The sequence below is a fragment of the Rattus norvegicus genome, chromosome 3 (genome assembly GCF_021556685.1).
Source record: "Rattus norvegicus strain SHRSP/BbbUtx chromosome 3, alternate assembly SHRSP_T2T, whole genome shotgun sequence".
Classification (NCBI taxonomy): Eukaryota; Metazoa; Chordata; class Mammalia; order Rodentia; family Muridae; genus Rattus; species Rattus norvegicus.
Genome location: NC_141536.1, coordinates 17451545 through 17473563, shown reverse-complemented (window position 1 = coordinate 17473563; position 22019 = coordinate 17451545). Strand labels below are relative to the sequence as shown.

The 22019-nt window shown below is 47.2% G+C and overlaps 2 long non-coding RNA genes across 2 annotated transcripts in view; one reads left to right on the top strand and one right to left on the bottom strand.

Annotated features, from left to right (window-relative positions):
• The window catches only part of LOC148006415 (uncharacterized), a 29648-nt gene extending 11910 nt beyond the window's left edge, over positions 1 to 17738 (top strand). The window contains exon 2 of the long non-coding RNA XR_015684265.1: positions 16466 to 17738. This is a non-coding gene — a long non-coding RNA (uncharacterized LOC148006415). The remainder of the gene's footprint in view (positions 1 to 16465) is intronic.
• Positions 8072 to 20904, bottom strand: LOC147995431 (uncharacterized). The gene is made up of 4 exons (XR_015684263.1): positions 20764 to 20904; positions 11827 to 11970; positions 9228 to 10603; positions 8072 to 9043 (listed from the first exon to the last, which is right to left on the bottom strand). It is a non-coding gene; the product is annotated as an uncharacterized LOC147995431 (long non-coding RNA).
• Positions 20905 to 22019: the final 1115 nt, after the last annotated feature.

Here is a 22019-nt window from a genome sequence, read left to right as displayed (position 1 = left end):
AGGGACACTCTCAAGATTAGCTAAGCTTTGGGACATACAACTTTGATTCTAGCACTTAGGAGGCAAGGGCAGGCAAAGCTCTGAATTTCAGATCAGCCTGATCTATCCCTGTCTTGGATAAAGAAATCAAACCAAAGATATAACTATAATAGTAAGTGAAAAAGAAGTTGCAAAAAAAATTGTGTGTAGAACTGAAACACCAGCATGCATGTTAAAAATAAGGAAAACACTAGGTGTATGCTTGTGTGTACCTGCACAATCTGTGTTGGAAGGACACATGAGAAACTGGTGTTACAGGCACTCCTGGGGAGAGTACAGAGTGGCTGGCAGCTGGGGGCAGAAAGGTTGTTATCTTTTAATTATGTGCATGCGTCTGTGTGTGGTTATGTGCACTTGAGTACAAGTTCCGAAAGAGTCCACAAGAGGGCGTTAGACCCCCCCCCCCTTGAAGCTGGAGTTAAAGGCTCTTGCGAGCTGCCCAGCATTGGAGCTGGAACTCAACTCAGGTCCTCGGCAAGAGCAGTACTCACTCTTAACCGCTGGGCCCTCACTGCTGCTCCCAGAGGGAGATTTGTTTTTCCTTTTTATGTCTTTCTGTTGCTTTTAAAATTTAAACCATGCACATATATTCTATGATGGTGATGATGATGATGGTGATGGGGATGATGATGATGGTGATGGTGATAACCTATTGTGGACACGAGCACTGCTGTATGCATGGTGCTGTAAGGTCTGCCTGAAAGACTCACATCTGGGAAAGCAGAAGCCTGGGGAATGGCAATACAGCTGCCATAAAAGTGAGGGTTGGGCTCTTTGATTTCCAAAGTAGTTCTGATTTTAAGTAACTTTTTACCTCCCCTAGGGTGGACCCAAGAGATCTGGAACAATAGGACATGGGGGGAAAGAGGATAGAGAAAAAGCTCTAAGTAACAATAGGAGGCAGAGCTGAGATGGCCCCCTGTGTGTGTATAAAGCAGTAGGGCTGGCTGCAGAGAAGCCATCTTGTGCCATTGAGGGGCTGAGCCTGCTGTTTCCCGTGAGGGTTGGAGAGACCGATACAGCTTCAGCACCAGAGCTTAGCTGATCTCTTTGCCTCTTTGTCTGCCTAGCATGATCACTAACCCTCACGAATGGCAGAATACGGAGACAACCGACTCTTAAAGCAGAAGAACCCTCTCCTTCCTCCCTTTCTCGGTTCCTGATTTAACCAGTATCAATCTGTCTCTGGGTTTAATAGGTTGCTGTGTTCGTTGATCTCCTCCTTCTCGGGAGAAACCACTTGACGGAGCAACTTAGGAGAGGTTTGCCCTGGCTCACAGTTTATAGGGAACAGTCCCCATCGTGCAGAAGTGCGGAAGCTGGAGAAGCGCCATCTGGTGGTAGCTGCTTGCAGGTGCCGCCTGTCAGGTCTTGGGAGATCAGAATGTAGAGAGTTCAAGCTAGTACCAGGAGCAAGTATCAGCCTCCTGCTAGTGAGGTCCACCTCCTAAAGGTTCCACAGCCTCCCAAAACCGTGGTACCTGCTGGAGACCAAGGGTTCAAACACTATACAGGACACTTCTCATTCAAACTGTAAGCCGTCAAGTCTTCTGTTAAGCAGAGCCAAAAAAACTAGAGGCAGGAGGAACTAGAAGATGCTGAAAAGAAGAATTTTTCTCAAGGTCATGCGGAGGGGAGGGCAGGAAGTGAAGATAGAGTGACAATCAACGCCCAGGCAGCCCTTAGAGCTGATCTGGGTCAGTTTAGCAAGAAGTAGGTCAGCTGAGACAAATGACTGTCTCGGAGAAGGGATTTGGGGGTCCAAGCACAAGACGCAGGCTAGACCCAAGTCCCTGACACAGCCATGACAACAGAGAACCTTCTGTTGCCTCCATCAAAAGTACATGCACGCCCTGTGTTCTCTGTGGCTAGTGTCATGTCACTCCCTATCACTGACAGTTCCCCAGATGAATGCCCACGGTGTGGAAACAGGCCCTCCCAGTGAACAACCTACTACCCCAGGAGTCACTCTGGTAGAATGCTCCAGTCCAAATGCAAAACAGGAAACAGAGGCCCTGGGCCCAGTGAGATGCTAACTTTGTAACTAGATGCCCAGACTCAGTGTGAGAAGGGCAGCAGCAAAGGTGTCCCTCTTAGTAGGGACACTTGGGTGACTTCAGACCAAATGTGACCCTGAGCCAGGCCAAGAGGGGAGAAGGGTGAGCCAGACCAGGAGGGCTGGAGGGTAAAGGGTAGATCAGAGAAGGTGTGGTAACCGCTGTCCCAGGCTGGCTTCTGCCCTTCGGGTGTCCAGCACTGTCGCATGCTGGGCTGGACTGGGCGGCATGACGTGTAGCCTGGGTTCCACAGGCTCTCCATCAGCAAGAGTGCTGGGGAGAAATAGCCTTCTCCAAGACAGTTTTCAGTGGTAACAAGGGCTATATAAACCCTGGGGTGTGTGTAGGGGTTTTCGGGGTGAGTGTACATGATTGGTTGGTGCACGGGTGCTGGGAACGTTTCATTTGCACGAAGAGGAATTCCAGGTGCTTGCTGGACATGCCCTTATAGGGAGAGGGGAAATTAAACCTTTAATTTGGCCATTAGACTACGTACATGACTTCCTCAAGGGTTGCAGAGGTGGGGAGCAGAAGGCCCAGAAGAGGGAAGAAGCTGTCCTAACTCACGCTGGTCGCAAGATGAGATTTTCAGGGTTTGGATGCGTCTTGCCCTCACTCTTGCTCTGGACTGGCTACCCAATCACATAGCTTTCCCACCCTTACAGGTAACCTAAATGACTGGATAGGGAAGGGCAGCCCAGCCCCTGGGCTGGAAAATCTAGGGTAGGGGGTAGGATACTCTGTAACAGGTACTGAGAGAACCTGGTGGCCAGGTCTGCTTTGATATTTTAAGTAGGAGCCTTAGCAGTTGTCCCAGGTTTGGGGCCTACCATCCCAACCTTTTTGTTGACAATAAATGATAAGGGCGATACAATCTTTTCTATGGCTATTTCCTGGTGACATCAGAGTATTTGCTGTTGAGAGCCAAGGAACCTGGAATGCTGGCCAAGACTGGGAATAGAGAGAGAGCAATGTAGGCTCGTTCGATCACTGTCCGAGCTTTGCAGAACCATCTGGGGCCAGTGAAGTGCAGGTTGGATCACTCTAGAGCCATCTTGAATACAGAGGCTCAGGCTGGTTGGAAATTCTGTCAGAAGTACCTAGGGCTGGTGAGCTTGGAGCAGTTTGCAACCTTTAGTTGACTGAAAATCGGTTGGAAAAGGTAGAGATAGAAGATAAAATTAAGGAATTTAGAGGAAATATTTTATCCAGGGTGTGCATTTGAAACTGAGGGGAGTCCCAAGACCAAGGGAAGAGAGGGAGGGAAGAAGAGGGAGATAGGGAGAGGGTGAGGGAGAGGGAACAGGAGAGGGATCCAGCCCCAGGAATAACTGGGTCGGGGAACCTAGGAGTACTTACCTGGAGTCTGACTTCTGAGGGGTGAATTCAAGTTGATCCCCTGAACCTTACAAGATTTTAAAGTTTATAAAAAGAGATAAAAGTTTTAGATATGGGCCGGTGAGATGGTTTAGTGGTTAAGCACACTGTCTGCCCTTCTGGAGGACCGTGAGGGGGCGGGTTTCAATTCCCAGCACTGACAAGGCAGCTCCCAACTGTCTGGAACTCTGGTTTCAGGGGATCTGATGCCTTTACACAGACATACAAGCAGGCAAATGCCCATAAAATAAATTAAATTTCTAAAAAGGTTTAGTTCTGTTAGAGTTCCCACTATATGTAACCCATACTGAAATCCAAGCTGTAGAAAAGGCAGTAGACTTAAGCCTTTGAGGATAGTGAAAGCTTGGGAAACTAAAATTGATTTGGGGTTAAAGGATTCTGGGAGTTTATCTCTTCTCAGAGTTTTGTGTTTCTCAGCTGGAGACCAAGTAGCTCTAGGAAAGTGAGTCTAGAGGCCTGATTTTTACACATGAAGAGAAGGCAGGTGTAGCCTGGGGGGAGGAAACTGGGTGCTTGAGCTGTTAAAGCTCTGAGAAGGATCAATTGTAGCAGGAGATATAATCCGAATGGCCTATGTATCAATTAAGATGACCGAGACTTACCCAACGCCCAGATCTCTGCCTCAGGCTCCCGTGGACTTGATGGCTTCCTTGGGAGGTCTTTGGCTGTCATACAGGAGGACAACATTTAATCTCAGCTACCACACAGAGCAGCACCAGCCTTTGGCTACCAAACCCAGGTCTGAGAGATTTTCCTGTGGAGAAGGGACTAGGGAAAACTGACCTTAACCATGCAGAGCTGGCCAATGAACAACTCAACAGTGTCCACAGCTTGAGAAGAGCATGGGCAGCTGATGAGGCGTGGGGCAGTTTCCCCCAATGGTTAGTGTTGCCACACTTCTGATATAGTCTTCCTACCCACCTATCTTCTTTGGAGACAATAGGGTTCCCAGTAGGAGCTGGCATATCTATTATGGGCGGTTTTCTTTCCTTCCTTCTTTCTTTCTTTCTTTCTTTCTTTCTCTCTTTCTTTCTTAGATTTATTTATTTATTATTTTTTATATATGTGAGTACACTGTCTTCAGACACACCAGAAGAGCTCATCGAATCCCATTTCAGATGGTTGTGAGCCACCATGTGGTTGCTGGGAATTGAACTCAGGACCTCGGGAAGAGCAGTCAGTGTTCCTAACCACTGAGCCACCTCTCCAGCTCCCTATGGGAGGTTTTCTTATTAAATACTTAAATGCCATATTCAGCAGATTTCTGAAGAGCTAAAGAATCATCTGTTAAGTGTACCTGACTTCAGGCTTAATCTCGGAAATGTATTAATTGTCCAAAATTGTTCCTAAAGTAATAATTGGGAATATATTAATACATAAAATATTGTGCATCTTAACTATCTTCAACAGTTTAAATTGGTAGTTTTTATAAGTCTAGGATTTCACAGCTCTATCCCTGTTGAGTTTGAACTTTAAAAATCTGAGTTGAAGATATAGTTGGATTATCTTTAGCATCAAAACAAAACTTTAAACCATCCATCCTGCAAACTCTAAGCTATAGAAGACAGTCCATAGGTGACTGGGAAGGTTTCTGATCCTTTTACAGTGTACCATTCTAGAATATCACAGTTTGAGGTTTTTTGTTTGTTTGTTTTCATTTTTGTTTTTTTGGGGGAGGGATTGGCATGCCTTAGTTTTATCAAAATAGCTAAAACTTAGCAAAAATGAACAAGGTCAAAGGGGCTAGACATATTACTATGAGCCCAAGTAGACTTAGGAATTATAAGTCTTATCAGATACATGTCGCTACTTATCTAACACTTTTTAGAGGCCTGGTGTTGAACGATTAGGAAAGACAGTTAGATGTAAGTCTCTAAGGCAGCTCTTGTCAACTTGAGTAGACCCTTATAACCTTACATTTTTTTCCACCATACAAAAATCCATACCAAACCAAAATATTTTGGAGACCCGTCGCTCTGTCCTTATTCTAAAGGGAGAAAGAGAAAAATGCTCCCAGATCACAGAGGAAAAAAGTATCCCTTCCCATGTGACCCATGCCCAAGTGGGGTGTGAGGAACTTCCTGGCACCCGGGCGTGGCTTCTGTAGTGATTGTAGACAAAGCAGGCAGCTCGGGTGACACCCAGTAAACGGACGGGAGAGAAGGCCCAAAGGGAGACAGTGTCTTAGTAGAGAGACGCAGAAGTGTGTGGCAGGCAGAAGCCCGGAGATGCAGGAGGAGCGCCCAGGAGTGTTCCTGAGAGGGTTGAGAAGGCTCTAGGAGCTGAGGAGACACTTAGCCGCAGACACAGAGGATTTGTTAGCGCTGGAGGAGGAGGTGGGAAGTACCTGAGAAGGCGGGCTCTAGAATTTGGGTCAAATTTGATGGACGGCAGAAGCCAGCAGAAACGAATGCTACGGCCATAGCTTAGGAGTCAGATCAGCAGCTTGACTAGGAGAAGCCGAGTTCCTTAGAAGGGAACTCATATACCCCAGTCCTGTGATTTTTGTCACCAGATGAATGGAAAACAAACAAAAAGGAAGGTGGAGAGGGTTTACGGTAGATAAAAAGGGAGAGCATGGCCAGGGGTGGGACAGCTGCGAGAATCCCGAGTGAACACGAACTTGGGCCAGGCCATGTGAGGTGAGGAGAGAGGAGAGGAACAGATCTAGAGGCTAGGAGGGTAAAGGTGTAGGCCAAAGGAGGCAGGGCAACCAAATGGCTGGATTATATACGGAAAGACAGTGGGGGATGGGCAGCACAGCCCCTGGGCGGAGTTTAAAGTAGGGGGCAGGATATGTAGGCTGTGCCCTGTAACAGGTAGGAACTGAGGGATGCTGGGAGAACCTGGTGCCAGGTCTACTTTGATATGTTAAATAGGCACCTTCGTTAGCAGTTTGTTCTGGGTTTGAGACCTAACGTGGCCACCTTGGCCATTGGTCACTGGGACCCCCTTTGGTCTTCAGAGCAAGGCAAGAAGGCTAAGGTACAACTCAAACTTGCTCTTTTGTGCTCTAGCTCAGAATCTCCGTGGGAGATATCAGTTCCAGCTCATTGGTGGAACTCCGCAATGGTGGAACTATGACAAGCAGGAAGCTTCTCTGTTCCCTCTGGCACTTAAGACACCTTAAGACACGTTAATCTAGGTCAAGTGGCGGTGGCGCACACCTTTAATCATTCGGGAGACTGGCGGGCAGAGCTCTGAGTTCCGGGCCAGCCCGGGCTACAGAGTGAGTTCTGGGACAGCCAGGGTTACACAGAGAAACTCTGTTTCCAAAAAAAAAAAAAAAAAAAAAAACACTGAAACCAACGAACGAAACCTTTTCATCTGTCTCAGGAGCCCTCCGATTTTGTATTCCACTGAAATCTCCCAGACTCATAGCAGTGAGCTTCCCTCTCATGTCCCCGAGAGTCTCCCCACCATTCCTCTGCACATCAGGTCTCTGAATGCATGTCCTTGCTCTTTCTCCCCTCTCCATCCACTGACTGTAAGCCCGGTTTGGATCCTGTCTTCTCCATCTCCAATCCCTGTAGGGTAATATTTAGTTAACTGGTGTAGTGTGGCCCCATCTCTTTGACTAGACTCCCCCCTCCCCCGCCCCGTTCGCGCCTTGGTCCCACGAGACCGACCTCTTGGTGTCTTTCCAGCTGCCTGGCATAGAGTGGGCACTGGGTAAATGTTTGCTGAAGAACTGTTCCTGCTTTAGAGTTTTAACAAATGGCGATGAGATCATCTGTGAGTCTCTTACCCTCATCCGCATCCCCAGTAAGCTATAAACTCCAGATGAAGAATGAGGTCTTAGTCATCTCCATTGGCCGCCTACCACCCACCGGCCCTGGGACTCATGTCAGGAAGTGTTCCATGGGCTCGGTCCATTCGTTTTATATTCAAGTGTGGATTATAATTTTAAGGTAATTGCAAGTGGGTCTTTAAAAACAATGAGCGTTATCTTTGTGCATGCTGTACCTCCATTTAAAAGTCTCTCTTAAAACGCCAACAGGAACAATAAACAGGGGGACCATTTGGAGAGTAAATTTCATGAGTAGGAAAGTAATTCTAGCAATTGCAGTCTCTGGTGTGTGAGCTTTGAAATGCTATCGGTAGCTAAAGCTATTAGTGGTCCCTTGGGTGGAGTCATACCAGCCAGAGCCAGAGCTACAAGGGACCCGAGGGTACAATCGTCCCAGCCTCAGGATAAGCCAGAATGTGGACTCAGCCCTCTGTTTCTCTCTGGGCCTAAATTTTATTTTTCTCACTCAATAAGCCTAGGTTTTCTTCTGCTCCGGAAACAACTATTTGAGCTGTCACCAACAGCAGGCCACTTTGTTTCTGATTCAAGATTCCAGAGAAGGGCTGTGCTCAATACCTGGGTGGAATCTGTCAGCTATACCTGTGGCCACTACACTCGACTTTGTTTTTACAAAGAAACTAACTCCAGAGGTCAAGAACTGGGTAGAGTGGGGGCAATCCCTGTTTATAGAAGTCAGGACCTATTCTTGAGAAAATGGCTTCAGAAATAGATCTCTAACTATAGGCATTTCCATGCAAACAATGGAAGACTCCTCAGACATGGGTTTAAGCCAACAGAAGTCTTTATTAGCCAGCCGGCAACTATGCTGGCTGATGAGGATCCCAGGGTAGCCTTATGCCTTTCCCAGGGTGAGCTTTCAAACATAAAACCACACCCTGGGTTGACATACTTGAGTTGACAAGAACAGTTAGTCAGAAGCGGAACTACAGACGCCACAAAGCAAGAGTAGTACATTTAGAGACTTTCCCAGAACTGTGGACTTTGATGGATTAGGTCTTTGTTTCAGTGCTGGCAGGCGGTGCTGTCCGATGTGCAGAGGATGGGCCCGATGTGGCCCAAATGGGTACTTACATCATGGACTCAGTGGGGCAAAGGTCTGGGAGCCTTCCAAGGTCTGCAGCTCTGTTACAACAGCTTTCAAAGGACTTCCCACCCCTTGCCATCCCTCACACGCTGGCATGGACTTCCAAGCAATCCGGTCATCAGTTCTGTCTTATAACTCTTTTAACTGCCTCTTCACAATCTCCTTGCCTTGGATCGTACTTTATCATCTTTGGTCAAGACTGTTGCAACATCCTGCTAACTGTCCTGACACCTCTAGTTTCATCTCACCTTTATCATCTACCCCATAATAGCCTCCAAAAAATCCTTCTTACAAACACATGATTCTGTCACTTCCCTGAGTCAAGCTCCTCGGTATCTCTGAACTTCTTGGCATAGCTCTAAGGCTCTCCCTGACCTAGTCCCAACCCCCTCTGCCCTCACCAGGGCTTCTCCCTAGTTGCTCCCCCACCAGTCTTCTGAACTGTCTGCCCTCTCTGCTGCCTCCGATGTCCTTTCCGTACCACCATCTCCGCCTGATCCTGCTGCGAACTCTTCAAGGCCCATATGCTGTCTCCTCCATGAGGTCTCTGCCAGGTGTCCACTTAGTTCTGGACACACCACTTACCCTGCTGTGTTTTCTCACAGGAGTAAGCGTGTCTGTCTTCTCTCGAATCACCAGTTCTGAGCCTGTAGCCTGGGGATTCATAGATGCTATGGGAGGGATGGGGTAGGAGGGAAGGGAAGGAAAGAAAAAAGAAGGGAAGAGAAGGGACTGGAAAAGAAAGGTGGAGAGGGGACAGGAAAGCAAGAAGGAAGAGAGGGAAGAAGGGAGAGGGAGGGAAGGAGGGAGGGGAGGGAGAGGGAGGGAAGGTACTTACAATGTTCTCCTCTATCACTGACAAACACGGGCACAATTTGGTTCCTCTTTGAAACACAGTCCTTTTCAACATAAAATAAGATCTATCCTGTTTAATGCACAGCCTTTTGGGGATCAAATGAAGAAGACACTGTAGAAGCATTTTATTTGTTCCCATGCAAATATCGGTTATTGTGAACTGGTCTGTGTTTAGCACTCGGTCTCCTTGACCAGGTCTTAGCAGAGTGCTTTTTCATTGGCTGAAGTCCCTGCAGTAGGTGGAGCATAGGGGGAAAGAGGAGCGTTTGATTGGCTGTGTTTAATCAGTGACTTTCCTGAAATCTTGGTTTAGGTGGCGCCCTCGTTGGTTTGTTTATATTGCAGTGTAATCCTTGGGCACTCTACAAGTCATCATTCTGTTTGGATGCCTTTTGTACTTATTTCAGACCATGCTAGTTCTTCTTTATTCAAATGAATAGGACAGATGAACCACAACTACTTAAACCCAGGCAAACGTTTTCAGTTGGCTTCTCTCTCAAACTTCTGGGTGAGTTTAACTGAAAATGGCTAAGGCGGGGGTACATCTTACCTGGCATGGGCGTGGCCCTGGGTTAAACCCCCAACACCACCTTGTGCTGGCCCAGTGGCTTGAAGCTGACATTACAAAGGCCGGTGGTTGAGAGCTGCTGCACTTCACTTCCTATCCGTGTGGAGCGGGGCTTTCACAACAGTGTAACCAAGACAGAAAACACACAGGAAGTAGACATGCTTAGAGTCAGGCTAGAGCTACTATGTCTTTCTTGTCTGATGATTTTTTGAGAAATGGAACCGTGTGGAACAAGGGTAGACGGGTACTGGGCAAGAGCATCCTTCGGTAGAAGCAGATGGGCCCTTGCCTGCTGGTCCAGCAGTCGACGAGCATCTTAGGTCTGTTCGGCTCTGTCGGGCTCCTCACTACCCACAGATTCCCTGACCAGAAAATCCTGCCCGTGTTCTGCTAACAACTTCTGAGCGAAATCCAAGAGCAAGAACCAGAGGGGAAACTCTCTGGCCCTTCCTACCGGCCCTGACGCACAGGCTGCAGTCTTGCTTGCTGGCCACAGCTATTAGCCCAGGGGTGACAGCAGTAAAGCAAAGCTAAGCTCAGCCACAGACACTTTCCTTTAGCCAGTCTCCCCCTCCAAGGCTAGATCTGCTCTCTGAGGTCCCATCTTGATTCCCTAAAACTTCCTGTTCTTTGGCTAAGCCTGGTTGTTGCTGTTGTTGGTGGCCTCTGCTTCAGGCTGTCACTCACCACCAGAGGTGTGTCCCGCCTGTGCAGGTAAGCGGTAGGCTTGTTCCTTTTCTCTTGCGAATGAATCGCCTTCTGTCTCGTGGGTCCAGCCCAACTCCAACCTCCTGAGGGTGGAAATGTCTTTATTAGCACCTCATCCACCACAGCTGGGGTGGATGCCCCCGTGTTAAGGGAAAGCGGCTGCAATAGCAAGCCCCTACTCCCAAGGTTCCATGTGTTAGCATTCTGTCTAAGCTCCACCCCACAGTTATCTGGCAACAGCCAGGCAAACCTGACACTATAAAAGGGGCTACTTGTCCCCTCCTCTCCCTTGCTCTTGCTTCCTCTTGCTCTCTTGCTCCCTTTTACCCTCTTCCCCCTTTGTCCCTTCTCTCCCCATTCCCCTCTCCCCTTCTCTGCATCTCTGCATGTGCTCTTCTCTCTCTCTCTCTCTCTCTCTCTCTCTCTCGCTCGCTTGCTCGCTCGCTTGCTCTCGCTCTCGCTCTCTCGCTCTTTCTCTCGCTCTCTCTCGCTCTCTCTCGCTCTCTCGCTCTCTCGCTCTTGCTCTCTCGCTCTCTCGCTCTCTCGCTCTCTCGCTCTCTCGCTCTCTCGCTCTCTTGCTCTCTCGCTCTTTGCCCTACTGCCCTCTTAACTCCCCTCCCCATGCCCTAAATAATCTCTATTCTATACTATACCATCTTGTGGCTGGTCCCTCAGGGGGAAGGGATGTCTTAGCATGGGCCCGCTGAGGCACCCTGTTCCCCCAGACCCCCATAGAACATATCCTCCCTCTCTTATCCTTTTATCAACACAACATTGGTGTCAAAACCTGGGACATATCCTCTCTTTATCTTTTTATAAACACATCACCATGTGCATGGCTTTTTCAAAAAGGCAATACATCACAGGGCTAGAGATCCAACTAGTGATTGCCAGGGGCTGGGGGAAGGGATGACTTGATGTTAAGTGTGTCGTTATGGTGTTAGGGTGTGTGATGAAACTCTTCTGTCTTGATATGGCGTATTCCCAATTGCACATTGGTTAGCACTCATATAATTGTACGTTTTCATTTTAATTATTTTTATTTATATGTGTGTGCGCACGTATGTGTATGTATGTGCGCCATGTACATGCAAGTGTCTGACATAGTCCAATGAGGGTGTCGGATTTCTTGGAACTAGAGCTTCAGGCAACTGTGAGCTACCTGATGTGGGTGCAGGAATGAACCCGAGTCCTCTGCAAAACAGGAAGAGCTCTTAACCACTGAGTCAGCTCTCCCGACTAAATGGTGTTTATTTATTATTTACTTTTGAAGATTTTCTTATTTAATTTATATGAGTACACTCACTGTCTTCAGACACACCAGAAGAGGGCATTGGATCCCATTACAGAGGGTTGTGAGCCACCATGTGGTTGCTGGGAATTGAACTCAGGACCTCTGGAAGAGCAGTCAGTGTTCTTAACCGCTGAGCCATCTCTCCAGTCCAATTGCCTATTTAAAAGAGCAAATTTGGGGTTGGGGATTTAGCTCAGCAGTAGAGCGCTTGCCTAGCAAGCGCAAGGCCCTGGGTTTGATCCCCAGCTCCAAAAAAAAAAAAGAAAAGAAAAAATAAATAAATAAAATAAAAGAGCAAATTTTACTATATATGTTACACTTCAGTAGGCCTGTTTGTAAAAACAAACGAACGAATAAGTAGATGCGGTGGGGCACATGCCTATAATCCTAGCTACTTAGAAAGCTGAAAAACCAAGGGGTTCACAAGTTTGAGGCCAGTCTGGCGACTTAGAGAGACTTGGTGTCAAAGTTAAGGGAAAAGGAGAATGGGGTGGGGGGAGGGGGCAGCACAGTGGCTCAGTGCTTTACTGTAGAATCTTAACTTAATATGAAGCCATGGGCTCAGACGCTAGTACCACCAAAAACAGAAAGGGGGTGGGGAGAGGAAGGAAGGAAGGAAGGGAGGAAGGAAGGAAGGAAGGAAGGGAGGGAGGGAGGGAGGAAAAAGAAGAGAAGAGGAGAGGAGAGGGGGAGAGGGTAAGAAAAGGGAAGGGGAGGGGAGAAGAAGGAAAGGGAGGGGTCCCACTCAGTTTTTTGTGTACTAGAGTCTGAGGAGTATGGAGAGGAGAGGGGGAGGGGAGGGGAGAAGAGGAAACACAGGTAACTTGCTAGTTAGTGCCCAAATCCCCTCTGACATCCTAATTAGCAGTCACTACAGATACCTATATCCTCGTTCTCAGAATCCATATTACTATATAAAACCAACGGGAATTTTGCTGGTATGATTTAAGACTGTCAATGTGGAAGTGTGTCCTGTAATTACAGTCTGTCCCCCGCCCCCACCCCAGTGAAATTATAGGTATCCTTAGAAACGGGGGCAGAGGGAGACTTTACGGAGGAGAAAGCAATTCGAGGACAGGGCAGAGAGACATTTGAAGAGTCAGGATTGCCAGACTTGGAGTTACACAGAAGACGGAGCCATGAGCTAAGAAATGTTAGGAGCAGACCGCTACGAGGCACAAAACTTGAGAAATGCATTCTGTTGCAGACTTATCAGAGGGAACACAGACTAGCGAGACTTCAGACCTCCCACACCTTGAATCACCTGTGTTGTTTTAAACCAAGTTTGTGGGAATTTGTTATGTAGCAGTCACAAGCGAGGGTACCCTCCCTCTGTTGGGACTATGATTTTTGAGGCTGGGTGTGACCCAGTCCATGCCTATAACCCCAGCATTAAGGAGGATCCTCGGGTCAGGGCTAGTATGGGCTTTGTGGTGAGTTCAAGGTCAGAGACTATCTTTAAAAAGAGAAGTCAGAAAAAACGAACAGATACGCAACTTGCCTATCTTTAGTTTTTCACAGAATCTCACTAGGGAGCCCTGGTGGCTGGCTCAGCCTCGGCCTCTGGGTTTAAAGGTAGTTGCAGCAAGGCCTCCTATTTCTAAGAACGAGGAAAAAGTTTCCAGAGGCCTGGAATCCTCATATCTCAGGTGCCCATTCCTAAACCAAGCACTTTTAAGAGTAATCAGGCTCCTTTGCCCTTGTACAAACCAGACTGTTCTATCCAGAGCCTCCCAGCCCCAGACCGTGAACTATATCAGGATTGTAAGAAGGAAGAAAGGCCCATTTCGGGGCTGGCTATCAACAGTGCCTACCTCAAAGGTTACTTGCAGGGATGAAACAGTGTTTCTCAACTTAACAAATGTTTCCTATGAGTAAGAAAACATTTGGGGGGAGCCGTCAGTTCCAGTTCTCGATCTGCCTCCTTCCTCTCTCCCTCTCTTACAGGAGAGACAGCCCAGACAAATGCTTGTGAGTCACCACCATTAAGTGGGGCCGGAGACACAAAGCCACCTTCCAGATAGCCATCTCAGTTGCAAGAAAGCGCATCCCTACAACACGTACTATCCGTGCTTTAGAAACCTAGTGAAATTCAGAAACACTGAGATTCAGGCTAGCAGGAGAGTCAATGAATCTTGGCATTACAAATTCATCTTTTTTTTTTATTAAAGATTTATTTTATTTTATTTTATTTTGGTTCTTTTTTTCGGAGCTGGGGACCGAACCCAGGGCCTTGCGCTTCCTAGGCAAGCGCTCTACCACTGAGCTAAATCCCCAACCCCCAAGATTTATTTTATTTATATGAATACACTGTAGCTGTCTTCAGACACACCAGAAGAGGGATGGTTGTGAGCCACCATGTGGTTGCTGGGAATTGAACTCAGGACCTCTGGAAGAGCAGGTCGGTGCCCTTAACTACTGAGCCATCTCTCCAGCCCACGAATTCATCCTGACAGACCAAAAAGGACAGGACCCTACCAAGGGGTTCCCCAAGCAAAAGAGAAAAGAAAACCTGGTGGCTTTTGATGCTCTGTGATCTGGACATCGGCTTAAGCAGATGAAGGAAAGTTTTGTTTTTCCTGTGTTAGCCGTTCTCTCTGACACATTATCCTACAGTTTTAGAATTGCAAAAGCCCTGAGGGTACTAATAATGCTAATTGCCACAAATAATAATTTAAGTGTTCATTTACTGAGCATTTACTAGGATCTAGACCCTGTGTAGTATCGCACTTAGTCTTACGCCTTAAGCCTTCTCAGTGAGGTGCATGCCAGCACCGTGCGCCCCTGACAGGCTCTGGCAGCTAGGAAAAGAAAGGGGTGGGCTCTCCAAGGTAACCCTCAACTCAGACTCTATTTTTGTTTATGTGGGAAAGACTTTCCCCCTCGGAAAACTCATTTAGAAACAAATGTCAGGGGTTCCCATTCTTCATCTTTACTGCCTCCGAGTAGGTTGTTTTTTAAGGTTCTTTTCTATTTGTTGTGGTTCTATCCCGGGTCCTTGCACATGCTAAACACATGCTCTTGCCCTAGCCCTGACAGTTGCTGGGCTGTCTCTCCTGTAAGAGAGGGAGAGAAGGGGGTTGGGGATTTGGCTCAGTGGTAGAGCGCTCGCCTAGGAAGCGCAAGGCCCTGGGTTCGGTCCCCAGCTCCGAAAAAAAGAAATTAAAAAAAAAAAAGAGAGGGAGAGAAGAAGGAGGCAGGAAACTCATAGGAAACATTTGTTAAATTAAGAAACTGTTTCGTCCCTGCAAATAACCTTTGAGGTAGGCACTATTGAATGCCGGCCCCAGAGTGGGTCTCTCTTCCTTCTTATAATCAGTTCAGAGTCTGGGACTGGGAAGCTTTGGACTGAACAGTCTGGTTTCTATGAGGGCAAGAAAGCATGATTACTCTTATAAGTGGTTGGTTTGGGGCTGGGGATTTAGCTCAGTGGTAGAGCGCTTACCTAGGAAGCACAAGGCCCTGGGTTCGGTCCCCAGCTCCGAAAAAAAGAACCAAAAAAAAAAAAAAAAAAAATAAGTGGTTGGTTTATAAGTTAACTTGAATAATAATTTTGTTTCTCTAATTGATCTGTTTTGATGATGATGATGATGGTGGTGGTGGTCGTCGTCGTCATCATCATCATCATCATCATCATCATCATCGTCATCATCATCATCATCACCATCATCGTCATCATCATCATCATCACCATCACCATCATCATCATCATCATCACCACCATCATCATCATCATCATCATCACCATCATCATCATCACCATCATCATCACCATCATCATCACCATCATCATCATCATCATCATCATCACCACCATCGTCATCATCATCGTCATCATAACCATCATCATCATCATCATCATCATCGTCATCATCATCACCATCATCATCATCATCATCACCACCATCATCATCGTCATCATCACCATCATCATCATCGTCACCATCACCATCATCATCACCATCATCACCATCATCATCATCATCATCGTCGTCGTCGTCGTCATCATCACCATCATCATCATCATCATCATCACCATCATCGTCGTCATCATCATCATCATCATCGTCATCATCATCACCATCATCACCATCATCATCATCATCATCATCACCATCATCATCATCACCATCATCATCATCATCATCATCATCATCATCATCACCATCATCACCATCATCATCATCATCATCACCATCATCATCATCATCACCATCATCATCGTCACCATCATCACCATCATCATCATCATCATCATCATCATCACCATCATCATCATCATCACCATCATCATCATCATCATCATCATCATCATCATCGTCATCATCATCACCATCATCATCATCATCACCATCGTCATCATCATCATCGTCATCATCATCATCACCATCATCATCACCACCATCATCATCATCATCACCATCATCATCATCATCATCACCATCATCATCATCATCATCACCATCATCATCATCATCATCATCACCATCATCATCATCATCATCATCGTCATCATCACCATCATCATCATCACCATCATCATCATCATCACCATCATCACCATCATCATCATCACCATCACCATCATCATCATCACCATCATCACCATCATCATCATCATCACCATCATCATCATCATCATCATCTCCAGTGACTTGCTATGAAAGCCACCTGTGGAAACTTAGCCGTGGGGAGAAGTCCACTTCCATGTGCCACTGAGTGCTCCCACAGCTCTGCGTTCTCCAGATGACTGGTTCCTTTGTGAGAGCCATATTTAGAGATGTGGAAGTCCGTTGCAAATGAGTTTCTTTGTGCAGCCATCATCTATGATGCTTTTATTCAACCACCTCCTGCCTCTGCACCATTGCCTGGTGGCACAGTTTCCAGTCTCCCTTCTCTGGAAGGACATGACCCTCCCCAACTTCCATTAGGTCCTAGGAAGATTGTCATTGAGTCCACTTCTGTGCCCCAAAGAGGCCCTGGCTCTACCATAGGCCAACCTGGCAAAGATGCATGTCTTGAGGGTCAACGATGGCTAGAGGGTACAGGTGCTTGTCACCAAGCCTGACGACCCGTATTCAATCCCTGAATTGAATCTCCTTCCAGGTGGAAGAAGACTTCTTTTGTTCAAGGGGCAAGGTCCCTTGACCTCTACACAAAACTGTTGCACCCCAACACACACACACACACACACACACACACACACACACAGAGGGGGGGGGTATAAATAAGTAAAAGGAATGCATGTCTTGAGAGACACTGCAGTTGACCAGAGGACACTGTCCTTCTTGAAGATGCCTGGGAAGTGTGCCTGGGGCTGCCCTGTTTCTGTCTTGCCCAAGGTCTTATTTCAAGTTTCCTTTGATCCCAGTGTTACAGGTACAGATCTGGGTTCTGAGGGCACCCGCTGGAGTGTCCAGGTCTTTATGTTTCTGGAAAGGATTGCACGAGAATGGGTGGCGAGGTTGTCAATCAGAGACAGCTGGGCAGGTGTAGCAGCACTTGGCTTGAACCCCCTTGTTCAGGAGGCAGAGGTAGGAGGATCTCTGTGAATTCAGGGCCAGCCTGGTCTACATAAGGTGTTGCAGGCAGCTACAGCTTCATAGTAAGACACTGTCTCAAGCAACAATAACAAAAATAAAGTTTATTAAGAAAGACTAAGCACATTCACGAATGGGAAATGAGTTAGGCTCATGACCTGTGCTTAGGCTGTTTACTGTGTGCCTGCTTCTCTCATGTTTGTGAAACCACGGGCTCTTCTTGCACATGCTCTGTTGCATGTAGCCCAAGTAGAGAAGCATTTCCAGTCTCCTGTCAACTAGCTGTTTTCTTTCATTCCTCATTCTCTCTCTCTCTCTCTCTCTCTCTCTCTCTCTCTCTCTCCCACACACACACACACACACACACACACACACACACACACACACACACACACACACACATTTCTAGTATATGTGGTTGAGGGTGGACAGACAAGTGTCCCTGCACACATACTAGTGTCAGAAGCTTTTTCATGTTTCTTCCCTCCCCTCCCCCGTTTTCACGTTACGGAAGTCATTTTTCCTGCCTTGCCTCCACTCTGGAGTGCTGGGATTACAGACGTGAGCCACTACCTCTGGAGGTTTTTTATGTGATTTTCCTGGTTCCCAACTGGCTTCTTTGATGTTATGGCTTTCTCTAGTCCCCACCCTTCTGACACTGAGGGACAAGTGCTTGCTCTTTTCTTTGGGTCAACACCCTATATACAAAACTCTCTGATTTTCTTTTTTTTTCCCCAAGACCCAACAGCAAGGCTAATATTGCCAAGAACTGTCCCGCAGCCTTCTTACCCAAAGTGGCAGGATCTATAGCTGGGCGTGCGACAAGCATTTTGCAGTGTCTGTTTCAAGTAGGCAGGAAGAGAGACACCAGGCCAATTGAATGTAGCCACGTGACATAGGATGGCTTTAAACAATCTCCCTCAGGAGAAAGCACCTTTAGTACTCTTCATGCCTTCCTACACCCTGCTGCCTAAAGTGCCATTTTGATCCACTAGGCTGATGTTATGTAGAGTGTCCTTCACATGCTGGGTCAGTGTTCCAGCCTGGACTGTTCACCCGGACTTCTTTGAGAGAAAGAAACGTCTGGCTTGTTTAAAGCTCTACTGCCTGGAGTTTTCTGTTGTTCCATTTAGCCAAACTGAGTCTTTGGCTAAACAAAGATTTGTAGAACAAATCTGGCTTTGGTAGAACAAGCCAGACCCACCTACCAAAGTGAGTCAACTGCTCTAGCACTCTGGGCTCTGCTGGTCTCCGGGTTTGGGACTCCTTTTGTTAACCTACTGCTGTGAAGCGAGCTTCCCCCAAACTTTTTGGCTTAGCATGCTGCTGTTCTTCTCTCTCGCCTGCTGGGTTGGCTGGAGGGTCACTGGGTGGTTCTAACCTTGGGTCTTCGATGAGGTTGCAATCCTGTGTCAGCTGGGTTTGGAGGTCTGACTGGCCTGGCCATCAAAGATGGATTCTGCAAGAATATGCCTCCAGTTCTCTGATGCTCTTCCTGTGGCCTGTGGCCTCAGCAAGACCTTTGGGGGTGGGGACAGGTAGGGGGGGATCTGAGAGGAAGAGGAAGTTGCTTGCTTTGTCAACTCAGAACCAAACCAAACTTCTTTTCTACCACAGAGTGTTGGTTACAAAGTCTGGGGTCAACTTCCAGTCAACTCAACAAGGAACAAAGCTACTCTCTCAACATAAAGAAAAAAAGAGACTTCCGACTACCTTAAATCTACCACAAAGCCCTTGGGAGAAAAGCTGCTACCTAGGGACGCAACTGTGTTTGAGATGTCCTCTGGCTACATGGTCTCCGAGGATCACAAAGCACGTCATCTAAACCAGGAGACACTATCAGTCACTCTTCTGCTGCTGTGACCAAAACACCATGACAGAAGCAACTAATACGAGTCAATTTTAACGTGTGGGTCCAGTGGGGTAAGAATCCATCAGTGAGGAGGCATGGCAGCACGTGGCATAGCTGGGGAAGCAGGGAGCCACGCGCCAGCACATTCAACAGCAGGCGTAAGCCAAGAGAAGCAGTGGAAGCTTTTGGTTCTTCCCCCACCCCCCCACCCCCCCTTAGGCTGTGGCTCACCTAAGAAAAGTGTATTACCCAGAGACAAGGGAAAGTCTGCTCCAGTGTGTAAGAAAAGCAGGGCCCTTCCTGCTTCCAAAACCCAGTCTTATCCCCACATTACAACTTCCTCAATGAACACAATATCCTCCAGACATGTTGCTAATTTCCTAAGTTCAAAGTTATTACCCAGATGTCTCCGTTAACAGACAACTTGCATGTGCAGTCAGTCAGCTAAGCCCGTCTGGCTTTAGGATCAGTCCCACATGTCCTGAGAGCATCGTTTTTGCAACACAAATTAATCCCCTAAGAACATGTGACTTTTAAATGCACAATTTTTCCTCCTTCCCCTCTCCGATATTGTGAAGAGGCCTAGCATTCTCTCTCTGAGCCCCCCTTTATGACTCCTTTAAAAGAGTAGACAGTCTGGGGGTTGGGGATTTAGCTCAGTGGTAGAGCGCTTGCCTAGCAAGCACAAGGCCCTGGGTTCGGTCCCCAGCTCTGAAAAAAAGAAAAAAAAAAAAAAGAGTAGACAGTCTGGAATATATTAGAAAGCAAGAAAGTATTCAGGGCTGTTGGGGCCGGAACACAGGCACCAGCCAGTTCAAAGCAGATTGCACAAGTCAAACTTGAGATGATTCCAACAGAAAACTTGTGGTGGTTCGAGTAAGAATGGACCCCACAGGCTCATATCACCAGGGAGTGGCGCTATTTGAAAGGATTAGAAGGATTCGGAGGTGTGACCTTCTTGGAAGAACTGTGTCACTGGGAATGGGCTTTAGAGTTTCAAAAGCCCAAGCCAGGGCCCAGTGTCATCTCCATTTCTCTCTCAGCTACTTCTCCAGCACCATGTTTTCCTGCCACCATTTTCACTGGCATGATGATAATGGCCTGCCTAAGCACCTGAAGCTGTCAGCACCTCCCCCAATTAAATGCTTTCCTTTATAAGAGCTGCTTTGATCCTGGTGTCTCTTCACAGCACAGGAACAAGGGCTAAGACAATGAATGAATTAATGAATACTGACCACTGTGGTGGGTTGATTAGGAGGGACCTCCACAGGCTCATATATTTGAATGCTCGGTCATTAGGGAGTGGAGATACTTAACAGGGATTAGGAGGTGTGGCCTTGTGGGAGGAAGTGCGTCACTAGGGATGGGCTTTGGGGTTTCAAATGCCCCAGCCACACCCAGTGTCTGTAGGCTTATATTTTTCAAAACCCACTTTTTTTTTTTTTTTAAAACCCACTTTTAATAAGGGTTCACAAACACTTCAACCCTCACCCACTTCTAGCCCAGCCTTCAGAGGTAGGGGAGGAAACATGGTAAACAGCATAAGGGGATGTGGACCTGTTTAGAAGTCGTTCCTTGGGGCGATTCCAGCAGGATACCAGCAGTCCCGTTTCATAGTGTTAGGATACCAAACGGAAATCAGCAACGGTGGTAAGATCTAACAGAAACCGCCAGTCCTCTGTCAAATCGGCACGAGTCAGGGGGAGCGACCAGGACCAGCCAGGACTCCAGGAGAAGTTTTCTGCCGTGCCTCTCTCAACAAAGATCAGCAAAGACAAAGACTCGAGACCAACCAATGAAGCGAGGCAAGGTTAGCTATGCAAGCACGCTGTCATTGTCTGTTGAGTCCTATTTATACCCTCTCCAAACATCATGTGCCCCTCCCACAGGTCTTCTTACCTTAGCAAAACAACACGTGATTCCGTATCACGTGACGTATCCAGAAACTTCCACCTCAAGTGTCCTTCATTTTTGCCCGTGGATCCAGATGTAGACCCCTCTGCTACCTCTCCAGCTTCATGTCTGCCTGTTCGCTAACATGCACGGTGCCAAGCTGATGACAGAATAAACTTCTGAAACTGTAAACAAGTCTCGATTAAATGCTTTCTTTTGTAAGCGTTGCCATGGTCATGGTGCCTCTTAACTGCAGCAGAACATTGACAAAGACAAACCGCGAAAGATACACTTAACAAAAAAGGACTCACAAGTTGATAGTGTTATTACTCTAATGGGAGATGGGGGAGAGGGAATTAAAAACCTCATCTTACAGCTACCGCAGTGAATTCAGGTAAGGTGACGTATGCACGATGCTCGGCATCACTTGAGAAGTTGTTTAGGGACCAAACAATCAGCCTCAAAGTTGAGTAGGGGACGCCATCGCAATAAGGATGTCAAGTGGATGCTACTTTTAGCAAGCGATTTAGGGTAGGCCCTCAATTAGAGGTTGACACCATGTGCTTCCCGATGCATGTGAAAGATACACCTTCGTCATGGTCACCTAGGAAACATGCATCTAACCTACCAGGAGTGGTACACTGAGGACAGATAGCTGGGGCTCCTGGGCCAAATAAAAGAAGAGACGGGGGTGGGGGTAGGAGGAGCAAACAGAGTGTAAGCATTTATCTGTTTGCTTACTGTGGCTTTGATACACCAGTGAGCTTATACTCCTGCCACCAGGGCTTGCAGCCTGTAACAGACGATATCCCTGAGGGCTTGGGCATTCACATTAAACTTAAATTTATTTTCTTTACAGCAAAGTCACAATTTTACACTGACTCTATAGAGGAGAGAATTTAGATCACAAGGGGGGGGGG